The sequence below is a fragment of the Antechinus flavipes genome, chromosome 2 (genome assembly GCF_016432865.1).
Source record: "Antechinus flavipes isolate AdamAnt ecotype Samford, QLD, Australia chromosome 2, AdamAnt_v2, whole genome shotgun sequence".
NCBI lineage: Eukaryota > Metazoa > Chordata > Mammalia > Dasyuromorphia > Dasyuridae > Antechinus > Antechinus flavipes.
The window spans coordinates 419856265-419873378 of NC_067399.1; the positions used below are offsets into that span (position 1 = coordinate 419856265).

At 35.3% G+C, this 17114-nt stretch overlaps 1 protein-coding gene across 2 annotated transcripts in view; it reads left to right on the forward strand.

Annotated features, from left to right (window-relative positions):
• Nucleotides 1-17114, forward strand: part of TENM2 (teneurin transmembrane protein 2) — a 1239558-nt gene that overhangs the window by 448431 nt on the left and 774013 nt on the right. The window lies entirely within an intron of this gene.

Below are 17114 nucleotides of genomic sequence, written 5' to 3' on the forward strand. Positions count from 1 at the left end.
TCATCAAACTGGGGATTAGTTCTATCACTGCATAAAAATGCACATTTTTATGTCTATGCAATTAGGTTTTAATAAACATTTTTGATGGTTACTTAAAAAACATATTTTTCAAATGCAAAAGTGGCATCTTATAAACCACAGTGTGGGGAGACTTTTTGCAAGACTGTTTGTTTTTTAATTACAGTCTGATTATGATAAGCGTTTGTTATTTTCCCAAGAAAAGATTAAATTAATGTTATAAATCAATTTTCTGAATTTGATGCATAAATGCAATATGTTAGAACTCTGTAAATCTCTTACATTAGATCAGGACTTTTTTCATTTCTAGAATATTTATTTTCCATAACAATTTAATTGGGGCCACAGTTTATAAAGTGCTTCCGAGGTTTATGATGAAAGAGTTATGTTTAATGAGTCATTAACCATTAACAAATTACTTCTGTGATTATATTTCTGATTGCCAGTTAGGTTTTTATTTCATTCTTAGCATTGTACATTAAAAAAAAATCCATTTTATTGTGACTGAGACCACAGTAGGGTCCTTTCATGGAATCTACTTTGGGATGATTTAAATAAAAGAGAATAATTATCATAGAGTTCAGAACTGAAAAGACCTTTGAGAACATCTAGTCTATCTCCCTCATTTTACAGGTATGGAAACTGAGCCCTAGAAAACAGACATGAATTAATCAGGCTCACACAGAAAGTATGAAGCATGGTCAGGTTTTGAATACAATTCATATACACCTAAATTCAGTGATCTGTCCAGTGTCTCCACTGCCCACAATGACCAATTATTTCTGCTCACAATAGTAGGCTGCATATCAAAAGTTCTATAGGACTTAATATGATAGAAGAGATTTTAGCAATGGGGAGAACTCCCAATATGGACCTTCCCTATGACCTTGGAGTCAGGAAAACCTCTGTCTGTTTGACACATCTTGGCTTTGAGACTATGAGGAAGTCACAACCTCTCAATGCCTCCAAACAATCACCTTACACTTATGAGTGTTAGACAGTTCTTGATTTATAGCAGAGGAAGGAGTTTTCACATTGGCAGCTATTCCCATCATTGATGAAATCAGGTCTAGGTCAAATTCCCTAACAAACAAAAAAAGACAATAGATAAATAGTCTTAGAGAGTTACACTTAGAAGTCAGTGGTTACAAGGTCATGTAGCAAAGAAGAGTCTTTAAATAAAATCTGACAACATGTCTAGCATTTTATCCTTTATACTAGGGCTATCAAATTCAAATAGAAATGGTGACCACTAGTCTGTACATAAGGACCTTTGCTGGGCACATAGAAATTTTTTCCCCTGAGACAATTGGGGTTAAGTGACTTGCCCAGGGTCACACAGCTAGGAAGTGTTAAGTGTCTAAGACCAGATTTGAACTCAGGTCCTCCTGACTTCAAAGCTAGTGCTCTATTCACTGTACCACCTAGCTGCTCCAGCACATAGTAATTTAATTGTGAAATGTAATATTATCTATATTTTAGGGATACCTTAGTAGCACATTGGTTAGAGCACTGGACCTGCAGTCAGAAAGACCTGAATCAGATGATCCTTATTAGCTGTGTGATCCTGATCAAGTCACTTAATCCTGTTTGTTTCAGTTTCCTCATGTATAAAAAAATGAGCTGGAAAATGAAATGGCAAACCATTCTAGTATCTTTGCCAAGAAAATCCCAAATGGGGTCATGAAGAATTGGACTTGATTGAAACCACTGGCCAGCAGTTCTATATTATATTACCTTGCTTAATCATAATCTTATGATCCTACTATTTTTTATGCACAATCTTCCTTTCTGTCTCTGTCTATCCATCTGTAACATTTTTTTAAATGCAAATGATTCAGTTTAAATAAATGATCCTTACAGGTTTAATAATTAAGGACTTGTGATGTCTGTAATAAATTTTCCATTGATCAGTGAACCCCAAATCTTCCACTGGAAAGAGATTATTTATGTTACTAATTACTAAATACAAAACATAATACATGGACTAGAACCAAGGCTGGCATTTGGGTTGAGTGCCATAATGAAGCTTTAATAAGCCAGTAATAGAAGGCTTTGCAAAATGAGATGAGAGGTGATTACAAACACATAAATCAGGTTTCTGAATCTTAAATACTGAAATCATATTTATTTGTATTGATAAAAACAACAATTGCTCATTTTATGTGTCTACAATATAATTATGGATCAAATCTGTGCTTCTTAATCTGGTGATAGAGTTTCAGAAATTCCAAAATAATTCCAAAATGACATGATGTGTTCCAATCAAAACTTATGTGTGTAAAAAAAGACATACCTGAAGAGTAATATATTCAATGTCTACTTTCTTTTCTCTTAAAATCTATTTTAAATTAAATTGAACCTTTTTTCAAATTGGAAAACAATGTTTTATCTTACTCAGTTGTAGTAGTAATGGATCTTGCCTATTGTTGTGCTGATCTAATCAGGATATAGGCTGAGAAATGATTACCTGCCCAATGCAGAAATCTTTTAAATTCTCTAGCCTTGTAATTCTCAAACCTTTTGGTATTGGGACCCCTTAACAATTCTTAAAAATTGTCAAGGATGCCAAATAGCTTTTGCTTATATGAAGTTATGTCTGTCAATATGTATCTATTTAGAAATTAGAACCAGTAAATTTTTAAATATATTTATTAATTCATTTTAAATAGTCCATGCTATTTTTTTCAGTATGGATTCTTGATCCAGTCTTCTTTGAGGAGCTCTAAATTTCGCTGAAGAATGAATCATTCAAACATCTATTAAGTACCTAACTTGTGTAATCACTTAGCACTGTGGATAATACTCTGTCACTTAATGTGAGGAACAATGCCATCCAGAAACATGAAGGTCTGAAGGACTTTACTATCCATAGGCAATTCTATTCCATTTCCACTCAGAATTAGACAGCCTACATAAACAACAGTGACGAACATCTTTGGAAAGTATAATATACTGTGTAATAGATCTTAAAAGCACATTCATAGCAGTGGTTAACATTAATATCAATGTCTTCTCAGGTTTATAGACAAAAAGGCAGTGTTATGAGAAAGTTTCTGATCAAAGAGACTAGAAGAGGAAAGTACATTTTATTGAATGTTTGTCAGGAAAGAAATGTATATGTTTCATCATTCAGCAAAGGACACGATCACTTTGCATTTGGGAAGAAAGAGCTAATAAAAAAGATGGCAAAAACCAAAGTAATTGAAGTTATACCATACATAGAATTCATGAGCAGTCAGCTAGAAAGAAATGGAAATCTCTAGTAAATTTTAATTCATTTTCCAAGTATGCTGTATGTTAAGTTTGATAAGATAATTGCAATTTTATTATTTCCAGATCATTGTCACCTATTAGAAGTGTTACTTAATTACCATATACACACCCTGTGGAGATGAATGGCAGAGTTTGCAGAATGAATCTTGTCCTGTGCCATACTCTCTATTCAGGTTCAAAAAGTAGACAAGGAGATAGATGGGTAATAGATACATCTGTATCTATACTATAACTGAGAGAAAAAAAATCACTATAGATTTCCTCATAAGAGGTTAATTATGTTGAAACATTCTGGTACAAAGCCTAAAGGAAGGACAAAAATTGTCTATAAGATTTTATAGCATTAAATTATTGTCTCTCTATATTTGAATTAGAGTCATTAGAAAATAATTTCTTCTCTTAGTACAATAAAATCTATATTTGGTTTGGTTAAGAAACAATTGAAATACTAACAGCATTTTCTACTTTTTAATGGATTAAATGAAATTGACCAGGAGGTAGACAAAGCTACCTGTAACTCAGTATTTATGAGGAGTTTGGTAGTGTACTATATCGTAAGGGTAGTTGGCAAAAGATTTTTCTTCTTTTCTTAGCATCTAGGAACTTGGTGGAAGGTTCTGAAAATAAGAGTTCAGACAGAGTTAAGAAAAGATACTGATTATTTCTAGGAATATCATTCTTATTTCATCTCTTTCTCTAAAAGACAGTGAAGACATTGTAGAAGATGTGCAAATGTATACGTGTTTTCAAAGGAGAAAATTTGTTTTCTGGACCACAGATTTAAAAAAAAAAGTCTAATTAAGAATTTTTGAAAATGTAAGGGAAAGAAAAAAGTTCCCTGGGGTCAAACTGTGGGAATGAATATCATAGAGGACATATGTAAAGAAGTAGAAAGAGCAGAAGAGGTACTCAATAATTCACAAGAGAAAATTGCTTGAAAGAGGATCGAGAATAATATCTATTACTTAGAACAGTAGTATATCTACATAGTAATGCAGAGAACAAATGGGATGGTCAGCTTTGTGAGATGTGATTGTATCCTCATTCTGCATTCAAGCAGATAGTGGGTGATGATCTGTCAAAGATATATTAGTGGTGATTTCTATATGGGGGAAGAGGTTGGACTGGATGGCTTAAAATGTTAAAATTACTTCCAACTCTAAGATTCTCTTATAGTCTGTTTTCCCCACAAAGATGACATCTTCTGAGAGGAAAAAGACCTTGTAGTTCATTGCTACTTCATAAGTACTATAGAAATTGGGGGAGGGGGTTATCTCCCCACATACACTCCCTCCATTCCTGTTATGTTCCATTTTTTTTTATATAAAGCTACTATATGAAGGAAAATTAAAGAGGGGGGGAGAAGCACTGCTAAACAGACAGTTTAATTGGTTCTGCTATTTTTGGAAACTGGAAGATAAATACTGTGTGTGAAGTTAATAAACCATAATTGGAATTTGCTTTAGAGTGTTCTCTCATTCCACATGGAATCATCCTCTGCAGGAAGCAGTATGGTCTAGTACATTAAGCAACAGAACTGGGAATCAAGAATATAAGAGTTCCTCTTCTAGGCCTGAGCTTGATTTTCATTGCGACCTTATAAACGTTACTGTTCTCTCTGAATTTTTATTTCATGGTAAATCAGTCGGGGATATAATTTTTGGAAGAGAGGCAGCATTATGTAGTGAATAGGAAGCCAGCTTCAAGGCCAAGAAGACTAGGATTCAAGTCCCACTTGTGATACATACTGAATGTATGACCCTAAACAAGTCACTTAACTCAATGTTCTAGACGACTCTCTAAGATAATAAATTGCAGAGAAACATAAATTGTTGGCTTGCATGTTTAAAGGGAGTTTACTCAACTTAAAATATCCTATAATAATAGAATCACAAATAGTTATCAAGAGAGGTTTCCAGCTACTTGAAATGAATGTGATTTCTATGATGTTTTCATGTTTCAAATTTTTCGAATCACAGACACTTTCATTCTTGATTTTGAGGACTAGTAATGAAATCCATTTTTCCTAAACTAATTTATTTTTGTTTTATGGAATAAAGCTGCATCATAGGGTAAAGCAATTCAATTAGAGTTCTGTGATATAGCACCTTATCACCTCATTCTCTTCCTTATCCTCCAGTGATCTCCTCAAATATGAATTGGATACCACTTTCCTTCAGAGAATCAAATTCAACATTTATGTTGTGTGTAAGAAGAATCTTTTGTTGCTGTTTGCAAATAACATAATAGCTAGAGAGCTGGCTTCTCTAGCCTGCCTTGAAAATATACTTGTTGCATGACCCTGGCCAAGTCACCTAGATAAATCTCTAAAATTACAGGTTGCAGGGGCAGTTAGTAGGTGTAGTGGATAGATTAACAGCCCTGAAGTCAGGAAGACTTGGGTTCAAATGTGCCCTTAGATACTTAATACTTTCTGGCTGGGCAAGTCACTTAACCCCAGTTGCCTCAACAAAAAATAAATAAATGAAAATGCAGGTTGCAGAGTAGGTACCAAAAGGCAGTGGATGTTTGCTTACCTGGGAGTATCATATGTCCGTGAAATTAGGGCCCTTAGGTGGCATAGTGGATAGAGCTCTGAACTTGGAGACAGGAAGAACTGAATGAATTCAGATGCAGTCTCAGATACTCCCTAGCTATGTGAGCCTGGGCAAGTCACTTAACCCTGTCTGCTTCAATTTCCTCCTCTATCAAATGAGCTAGAGAAGGAAATGGCAAATGGAGTCACAAAGAGTTTTGCATGACTGAAATGACAAGCAACAAAAATCACTATCACTCTTCTGTCTAAAGCACTGTGCTTGGTGCTAAGAAGACAGAGATAAAAATAAAATAAAAATAAAAACAGTCCCTATCCTCAATGATCTTATAATCTAGATGCGGATTATAATATAGATAAAAATAAGTGAAGAGACTTGTCAGTTGATTGGATATGGAAGGGGACTTATCTAGAAGAATAAAGGATGAATCCAGTACTGTAACACTAGGCGATGGAAACAAAAACAGGAAAATTTGGAAGAAGGATGGAAGGGGCAAATGCAAAAATTCAAATGAATTTCCTTTTGGACATGTTAAGAAACAAAGGGAAAAGAAACATCTAAGATTATGCCTGAATGTGTCTGAAAAAGAAATCATTCATTCAAATGGCCCTTACAAATATACTGTCATTCTAAATCTTGGTATATGGAAGAAAAGATGATGTGGAGATCAAAGATACTTATTATTAGATCCATAAGAGGAGAGCTAGATCAAGCAGCCAAGTTTTGACTAAGCATCATTACTTTAGAAAGTGGAATGGAATTTTTAGTGTTAGAATCCATGAACAAAACATATTGGATAATACAGTGACCTTGACACTGTCATCCTGTTTTCCTTTCAATCACTAAATCTCCCAATGTGGTAATCCACAGTGGGTCTCCACATCATTAGTGTTCATTAGTGAGGTTCTACTGTGCCTGTCAGTAAAATAGACTTGCTCTCTATGTGATTACTCTGAAGAATTTTTTCTTCTTTCCTTCCTCCTTCTCTCCACAAAGAAATGTGTAAATAAAAGTAACATGCTTCTCATTTGAAATGAGACTGAGGCTATGCCAGGAAGAGTCTTTGAAATTACCAGCTGTCCAATTTAACTTCCACCCCTGGAAACCTTGCTGAATGAGTATGTATGCATGTGTGCTTATTACTGAGGGAAAAACTTTAAAGCAAAGAAAAAGTTGAGGTGGAAGACTTAGTTTCTTGTTGGTGGGACAAAATCATGATAATTGGTAGGAACCATGTTTGAGGTAAACCCATAATTAAAGCAAATACCGTCACAAGGGAAACGGACTAAAGAACTGTGTGTGTGTGTGTGTGTGTGTGTGTGTGCGCACATATATGTATTATAGACTCATTAACATGCATCTCCTATATATGCAGTGTAAGATCTGTATGTATGTGTGATAGGCTATATGTGTATATATGCATGTGTGTCTGTGTATCCACACGTACTTGTGAGTGTGTGTAGGGGTATATACCCACACACCAGAACTGGGGTTTTTCTGGTTATACTAACAAACCGGCACACTCATTCATATATCTAAGCTGAATGAGCAAGCTATGCTGGTAAACTAACCACCTAATGATAAGATCTACATATTTTAATGAGGACAAAAATGAATAAAACTCCATAAAATCCTGGCTCTGGTCACAAAATGCGGGGTTTTTTTTTTCTTCTTATACATTGTACATTGTTTCCCCTCATTAACATATGATAACTGGGATAGGTTTCATATCACCATTCACCATCCCCACATGACTTGACATTTTCAGAGTTCAGATGAAGCACTAATAACCTTTCTGGGCTGCGCTTACTCTAATGATGTCCATTCTATAAATGAGACACTGGTATTGCCACCATGGTAAATAGTACAGCAACACAATTGTATCTAATTACAACAAAGAAAAAGGCTATAGAGAGAACTAATTGTAAGCCATTCTTTTATCTTTTCTTTTCCTCCCACCGATTCCTCCCTTCCCCCCAGTGCCCTTACCCCTTTCTACCATTGCTAATGCATTTCTAGCTTTGTTTTGTTCTTTGCTTTCACTGTAAGCCTCAGTTACTCCCTCTCCTGCTTCCTTATGTGTAGAGGGCCAGCAGAATCTTTGGTGTGACATGTTTTTCATTTGTAGTTGAACCAATCTGTTTGTCTACAACACAGGGAAAAATTGCTTCACACGTACTTGGTGAATATGCTGCTAATGTCTAAACAAAATTAAATACAAGATCCAAAGTGGTGACTCTCTCTATACCCAAATACACTAAAAATAAAAGCCTGGGGGAGAATTATCTAGATCAACCTGGCTACCGGCTGTTCAAATTAAGGGCCAGAAGACAGACAGAGATAGGAATCTTTTTTTTTCCCCCAAATGTCATTGTATTTCATTTCTCTTCTGCCCTGGTTTTTTTTTTTTTTTTTTTTTTAATCACAGATGGAAAGTTTAGAATAAAAAATAATGGAGAGTCATGCTTGTCAAGGGAACCCTACTTTAAGCAAAGGGAATGCAATATCCTGAAGGAAAGTTTGTAGCTTTTCAAAGAACAGTGTGAAAGAAAATTTTACTGACACAGAATGAGTATTTAAAGGAGATGTAAGCACTTGTACTTTTTGTCCTAAGGTTGTTTACCAACTCCTCTCCTATCTGTAGACTAGCTAACTTATATTGTTTATCTATTCAAAACAAGGATTGCACCATCACATGACCCCTTAGACCCCTACCAATTTCCTTCACAAATTAAAAGGAGAGGAACTATTTGAAGCATGAGGCAGAACTATGACCCATTCTCCTATGTAGAGAGCAAATGGAAGATAGTAATTGACAAGCATTATGAATTTTTAGAAAAGGGTTCAGAAAGGAGTTGATATGTGTGGGATTCCCATTTTCTTTCTTCTGAATTTTAATCACATGAACTCCTGCCCCCGAAATGAGTCCTGGTGATACAATTTGGCTTCTTGCCCCTCATAAAGTCAGGCAGCTCTGTTAGTCAACAATCAGTATTCATTTTTTTCTTTTTCTTTTGAACAATATTTTATTTTTTCCAATTACATGTATAAACAGTTTTCAATATTCATTTTTCAAAATTTTGATTTCCAAATTTTTCCCTCTCTTTCCCCTTCCCTGAAATGGTAACCAATTTGATAAAGATTATACATGTTCAATCGAGTATATATTTTTCAATGCTTACTATCAAGTCATGAAAATAACAGACATGAGCTTGGACAGACTTGGGGACATAGTGGAAGAGAGAAGGACTTGATATGCTATAGTTCATGGAGTCACAAAGAGGGAAACACAACTGAACTACTGAACAACAATGTATAATAGACCCTGTGCTAAGTGCTGGAGATGTAACTGCTGTCAGGGAAGTCACTGTCTAATAGGGGAGATAACATGCAAACAATTATGAACAAACATATATAGAGGATAAATTGGTGGTAATCTCAGGAGAAAGATACTAGCAATGAATGAGTTTGGGAAAATGTAGAAGATGAGATTTATCAGGGACTTGAAGAAAGCTAGGAAAACCAGGAGACAGATAAAAAGAGACAGAATTCCTAGGTCTAATGAACAGTGAAAATGTACTGAGGAGATATGGAATGTCATGTGGGTGGAATAGCAAGGAGACTTCTATAACTGTATCACAGAACATGGCAAAGGTAATCAAATGAAAGATTGGAGAGATATGAAGGACTCAGGTTATGAAGGGATTTTAAAATCTTTCCCCAAAAAAGATTTTTGTAAAAAGGGGCTAGAGACACCAGGGAGCCACTGGAGCTTATTGATTGGGGGTGAGGTGGGGAAGGTAAAGTGACAAGATGAGATCTGCAAGATCAGTTTGACATCTGAATGAAGGAAGGACTGAATGGAGGAAGGAGCAGATTTGCCACAATTTCATAGTCCTGCTTTGGCTGGACCTTCCCATCCTTGGAATCAATGATGTGCATAAATTTCTGGATATATGAATTCAGCCATGGCAGCTAATGCAACCAGGAATATAGCTACCTTCCAGGAAGGATTTCTGAAAACTTGGTCAAAACAGTTAATCATTGTTAACTCTTAGCAAATTAGGGCATTTTTCTTCCCCTTAAAACTTCTGAAAAAAAAAATGACAGAACAATTCACATTCCAAGTGAGGACATCATTCCACAATGTTAATAGTCATCTTCTAAAATGAAGGATGAACAACAACATCCTAATGGGTGAAAAAAAACCATAAAGGCAGTTTTGTACATAAAAGAAATATATGATATAAAGGGGAGATTGTCTCAGAGAGATGGGTCTTAGGTGGGAAGCAGGGGGCCAATCGGGAAAGGTCTGTTAGAGAAGGTAGGATTTGAGTGCCTAATAGCTCTAGAGTCAAGAGTTTAGCAGCTAGGATTTCTCTTTTTTAAACTTCTCAAAAAAGGGATAAAAATGATACAGTTTCTTAGAAAACCATTTTTAGAATGAGTCTATTAAAAACAATTCATTACATCATGTAATTACCATTATGTCCCTAGGTTTGAAGGATATTATCATAAATTTAGATGCCAGACCTCAATTTTCTTCTTGATTATGTTATAATGTGGCCACAAATAAGGTCCTTAAATGTTTCTTAAATGTTTGGCCTCCCCACCGATAAAAAAAGAGAAAGACTTGTTGTTTTCCACCTTGTTAAGATTTCAGCATTTGTCCTGAGTTTTGAGAAGCTAGATTTCTTTTTTATAGACCATGTCTTAAACCTAAATCAATCTGGTTCTCATTGAGTGATCAACAATAAATCCAAACCCACCCCTCTCTTATTCCTAGTATAATTAGGATTAGCTGAGGGTAAATAACAGTTATTTCTGTTTTATCCAAAAACCCCGAGGGTCTCCCCCTTCCAGATTTATTTCATTTTATTTTGGACTACATAAAAAGATCCTTCTTTGACTTATTTTTACCTAGATTTTATCATTCAATGGGCAATGCCTCAGACAAATTGAGACCTGGGAAGAACTTAGCTTAAAAAGGCAAAGGTTGCCCATTGCATCCAGGCCCATCTCTAATCATCCTGATCCGTATCTTGCCACTGAACTCAGATGGCTCTGGAAGAGAAAGTGAGGCTGGTGACTTTGCACAGCCCTGCTTCATTTAAATCCAATTCATTTGCAAGTTACAGCATTTACTTCCTCAAATTTTGGTCTTTTCTGAGAGCAAAGGACAAACAAATTTTCTGATTGTCCCAAGTACTTTTCAGCATCCACCCTTGTAGCTTTCCCCTAATTTCTCCACCGGTTTCCTCTTTTTGTTTTCTTTTATGTATTGTCTTCCCCAACAGAATGTATTCTCACAATGCCTGACATATAGTAAATACCTACTATATGCTTTATCCAATCTAATCTAATTTAGCCATGTTCTCCCTTCAGGACCAATCCACCTACATTTTGTTATATAGGGTTCTTTCTTCAGCTTCTTGTACTTATATAATTTTTAGTATTAAGCTGCAGTCCATTTATACTCCTCATGTATCACTCTATTATTCTTGGGTAATAGAGATAAGAGGAATAACAATGCTGATGATAAAATTGATATACAGCACTTTTCAACTTACAAAGGACTCAACATATGAATTCATAAAAGCTCTGAGTCCTTGAAAGAGAAAAGTGTTATGCCCATTTTTTGATTAGACAGAAGAAGGCAACATGAACAAGGTCAATATTTGATTCCAAGTCTAGGATTCTTTCTCCCACGCTTCATTATTTTGGCACATATTTGTCCAGATATTTTATATTCCACGTGTAGAAATACTTATGGAAGTATCCTGACATAGAAGAAATAATACTAGATTTGGAATCAAAAGCTCTCCATCCATGTTTCAGATTTAGCATTCAAACTATATCTGTGGGCAAATCTCTCAGAGTTTCTTCATATGTAAAACAGGAAAACTGAGACTTACATTACTTTTATTCCATTAAGTTCCCTAAATGAATATCAGTTCTGTGCCCACAGAGTACAAGATACTGTGCTAGACTTTGTGAATATAAAAATGAAAATAGCCATGGCACCAAGGTGTTTACATTCTAGGTCTTCTACCTGGGATGAGGGCATCCTCACTTCCACTGGATTCTCTAAGAGATTTAGATAATTAGATAGATAGATAGATAGATATAGATATAGATAAATAGGTATCTTATTCTATAAACACATGATTTAGAAAATTACATATTTTATATCTACAGAGTTATTTTCTCAACTTCATAGAAGGGTAGTGGAGTGGCAAAATGGTAGAGTACCAGAGTTGGAGTCAAGAGGCTCTGAATTCAAATTTGACTTCCGACATTTACTAGCTTTGTGGCCTGGGCAAGTCACTTAACCATGCTTGCCTCAGTTTCCTCAGATGAAGAAGGAAATGGCAAGCCACTTCAATATCTTTGCCAAGAAATCTCTAAATGAGATCACAAAGAGTAGGGTACAACAGAACAAAAATGAAATAGCAAAGAACTCTCAAGCTTCATTGTGAGAATCACAGTATCTCCTATATACCATGTTTCCCCGATAATAAGACACTGTCTTATTATTTTTTTTGGACAGAAAAAAACACCAGTGGGCTTATTTTCAGGGGAGGGCTTATTTTAATGCTCTCAATGGCGCCAGCAAGCAAATCACTGGGGAAGAACAGGATGATGTGCTCACTGCTGCAGCTCTGATTGGATGCAGCTCGGAGCGTGGTGTGCATTTCACTCAGGGGGAAGAGGGGAGACGGGGGGGATGATGCATACAGAGGGTACCATAATGTAGTGTGTAGCGCAGGGGATCACCTTCACTACAGTAGCAATCTCAATGGGGCTTATTTTGGGGGTAGGGCTTATTTTAGAGGAATCTTACACAGTAAGGGGAGGGCTTATTTTCAGGATAGGTCTTATTATCGGGGAAACACGGGTAGTACGCATTTAATAAATGGCATAAATCCTACCATCTACCTTAAAGAATTGTTGTGAGTAAAGTGCTTTTGAAACCTTAAATTCTTATATTTTGTTAATAATAATAGCTAACATTAATTAGTGTTTTACAGTATTCTTTACATATATTTGATGTGAGCATTGGTGTTTTTTATAATGATAATGATAATGAGGAAAAAGAGTAGAAAAATATCTGTGAAGAGTACTGTGAGAACAGGTAAAGTGTTAAGCTCAAAGTTGAGAAGTATTCTTTAAAAAAAAAAAAACTATATTCAAAAATACTAGCTTACAAAGTGAGTGGATTGAGATGTGATTATTTGCATTGCAGACCTCATTCCAACCCCCACCCCCATCCCAATAGGAAAGGATTTCCTTTCTAGTTCCATCAATGATGGTTCACTTCAGTACATTTAAAATATGATCTACTTGACAAATATTTGATTTGCACACTATGTTTTAGGACTACATCTGTAGACTAAAACAAAGTTTGCCAGTTTACCTGTGTTGCTGTGGTGGTATTATTTAGTCAAATTTAGCTGAATTCTCTTCCTTATACTGAAGAATGCTGTGACTGAATTTGTGCTTAGTCTGAGAAGATAATTTCTTCCCTCTCGCCATTGGTCTGTGTGTCTGCCACCTTTCACACTTTAATATGCTGTTTCAGAAAGTTGCAGCAACAGCACCAGTAAGCAGCGAGAGCTTGGACATAGTAAAAGAGTTGAGTCAGCCCCACCCCTCTTCCCTTTCATGCTACAGTAGGGACTCCCATTCAGGGCATGTCATTACACAAAAGGCAAGGGGGCAGCACACATCTCCTCCTCTTCTCCCCTTCCTCTCACCCCCAAGGAGAGAGAGCCCTTAGTCTCTTTTCCTCCACTGTGTAGAGAAGAATCACACTCATTATAAGAGATGGTAGCCTCAGTACTCAGCTACATAATCAGATGACTGTGCTCCACAGACAGGTTGATTAAATTAGCAGGGTTTTTTTGTTTGTTTAAGAAAAGGGGGAAAAAAGCAATTTAAATAGGTCAATGGAAGACATTTCATTTGTGGCCCACAGCTGTTCGGTGGCTCCTCTTAGCTTCTGACATCAACTACTCCTATTAAAATATTAAATGTTAATAAAAGAGTTGTTTAAACAAAGACACCATTAGCTTTCAGTCAAGTTCCTTTTGTGTGATTCAAAAAAGTTATTGGATGCATTATTTTTATCCTACTCAGCTTAAAATGGTTACAAACAAATCACCTCCCACCTCTCTGAAATATGTTCTTCAGAATGGTTGGCTCACCTTTTCTTGCAAAAAAAACAAGAAAACATGAAATATAATTTGTTAATCCAACTCCACTGCCGAATTGCCTGTTTTGTTTAACAATAAATTGAATAAAAAGTTTCCCCTAGGCAGTAAGACAGACTAAATTTTAGCAATTTAATTGACATTTTATAGTAGCCTCAAGTAGCATCTGATTTTGATCATAGTTATATACGCATGCATATGTGTTTAATTATTTTAAATATACACATATATAATACTAGACATATATAATTTTAAGTGTATATTTATATCTATCTATAGCTATATCTATATAAAATTATATATCTTGTAATGTATATACTCCATTTAATTAATCTTAATTATCACACTAATTTTAAAGTATATGTTTATTTTAATGGTATAAGAATGCATTTTTCTGAGTAAAATTTACAAAATAAACCATTTTCTTAAAGCACCAGGCTGTTTGTTATGTAGTGATTAGAAGAAAAAAATAGCCAACAAATAAATTTATACCATATGACTGTAATCTGCATTAAGCCATGAATAAAATCCAATGAAGCACAAAGATTTATCATAGCTACTTAAGAAAGTGTAGAAGATGGCTAGCTTACATCAAGTTAAGCTTAAATCAAAGCATAACGAAGGTGCTTCCCTCCAGATGTCTAATGCATCATTGTTAAAGCCAATCAGAGGGACCAATACCTCATAAAATCATACTTGAAATGGGAAACATGGAAAATAGAGAATCCTCCATTTTGTATGAATAGAGTAAAATCTTTTTAAAAATGCTTCTCAGAGGTACTAAATCCCATTATATACATTCAAGTAATAAAAAAAAGTTATGACATCAAAATCTATCACAAATGTTCTATGAAGTCTTCTTGCAATGTCCTAGAGCAAAGAATCAACAATTTTATATTTTCACTTTAGGCAGTGCAGATCTTGAGAGAGAGAGAACCCCCTTTCTTCACAAAAGTAACAGACCTATCGGGGACCAAATTATATTACTGTAGCATATTGTAATTTCACTATTACTGGGACCTAGTAACCCACTGATGGCACATAATGGAAACCACAAGGAGAGAGTTGGAGTGCTGGGGTAAACCAGACATAGAGAACAGGATCTTTCAGACTTCAGATTAATCTTTCAAGGAAACAGTTGAGACACTAATGCTTGAGCATCATAAAAACAGACTACAGAAAGCAATAAGGAGAAAAAATACATTACACTTTTTACTTTTTTGTTGGACTTTTATTTTTAAATCACACAATTGTCTGAGATGATATAATACCCTATTACATTTTAAAAATGAAATTAACATGTTTTAAAAGCATAAAAGCAGTGGCTAAATAAAACCATAACATTTTTTTCTGCACTACCAAGATAATGAACCCTATTTTTCATCTCTGATTGAACTTCTATGACATTAGTTTACTGTTTGGGACAAGAAAAGAGCAGAGAAATATATCTACATATCTACATATGCATACAAATATACACATACATATATACAAATATGAATAAAGTTTTTATTGTAAGTATAATAACATGTAGTTTTGAGGATAGGAGTCAATGATTTATGATTTTTGACTGAAAAGTAAATGGTTCCTTAGGTAAAGGGATTCAATTTATTTGTTTTTATTGTGCAACCTTAATTTATTCAATAATGGAAGATTAAGGTTGAGCCCACCAAAAAGAGAATTAATCATGCCCTTTGGGACTTTGATAAAATAACAAGTCAGTTCAGAATCTGATAGTCCAGTAGTAAGTCTGTTTAGAGGTAGAACAATTCAAACCAATCCCTTGAGAAGAAATTGCTTACAGGGATAGAAAGAGTATTTTTCTCTTTTTCCCATTTCTTGCTTCTTCCCATCAGCACCTTGACATGAAGAAAGCTTTGTCATTTTCCTTACAAGGGAAAAACCTTGTAACTTTCTGAGGATCAGATTTATTCTTCCCATTGGCAAAGGTAGCAGAGTACTAGCAGTGGCCTGAGGATAAATTAGACACGCTGAAGAAGGGAAGCTTCTAGGCTCTTCAAGGACAGCCTATCAAGGTACTGTACAAGCCCCAAGAAACTTCATGGGGTCTTGATCAAGGGAGAGAGATACTTCTACCTAAGGAGGAACTCTGAGTTATCCCTTTGTGATCTCTAAGCTGGACCCCACTTTCCCCTCTACTCTGTGTATATATGTGGGAGAGTATATCTTTGGGAAAGCATTTTTGTTCAATACTGTTCTTACTATGAAATCTCAGTAGATACAGGAAGATAATTAATTCTGGCTGGCCAATTTATATCAACACATAATCGCTGAGAAACAAATTGTTGAATATCAAAACTTGAGCCCCCTTAGTGATCCACTCTGAGAGCCCGGAAGGCAGAAGTAGTAGCTGCTCTTTGGGAATCCAACTGGCTAGTCAGTGTCAGTTGGGAGACTGATACCAGAGCTTGTGCTATACTTCATACTTTTTAAAGTACATTTCACAGTCATTTTCTCATCCCTTCCACATAACAACCCTGTAATGCAGACAGGACAAGCAATATGGTAATCAACTCTCCTATGGCTCCACTTACTAGCTCAATAACTTTCCAAATCATAATAGCAACCTCTTCTCCCAGCTGCCAATCCCCTTTATGTGCTATTTATTAGAATGCTAACTCCTTGATGGGGGGAAGATAAGAGTTGGGAGAGTGCAGTTGGTACCTTTGTTTCTGAATTAATCTGTCCAGCTCTTATCTCAGTGCTTGGCTTATACAGAGTGTTGGTAAATGTTTAACAATCCAAGAAAAAAAAAGGACACGACTCACTTTTAAGTTTAATCTGCAATATTAGCATTTTTCCATCACTTTCTTAAGTAAATAAAATAAAATTTAAGAAAATAAAACAATTAAGCTCTGGTTTTTAGTATTTGCAGATTGCTGAAGTATAAATGCTCACATGAAAATTTAACAGTGATCTCTCTTGAGCCAGTTTAAGCTGACTTCAATACCTCCACGATGTATGTATGAATTTAATAATTTTTCATTTTTTCTAAATTGTTAGTCAAAAAATTAATAGACAGTATCTCTTC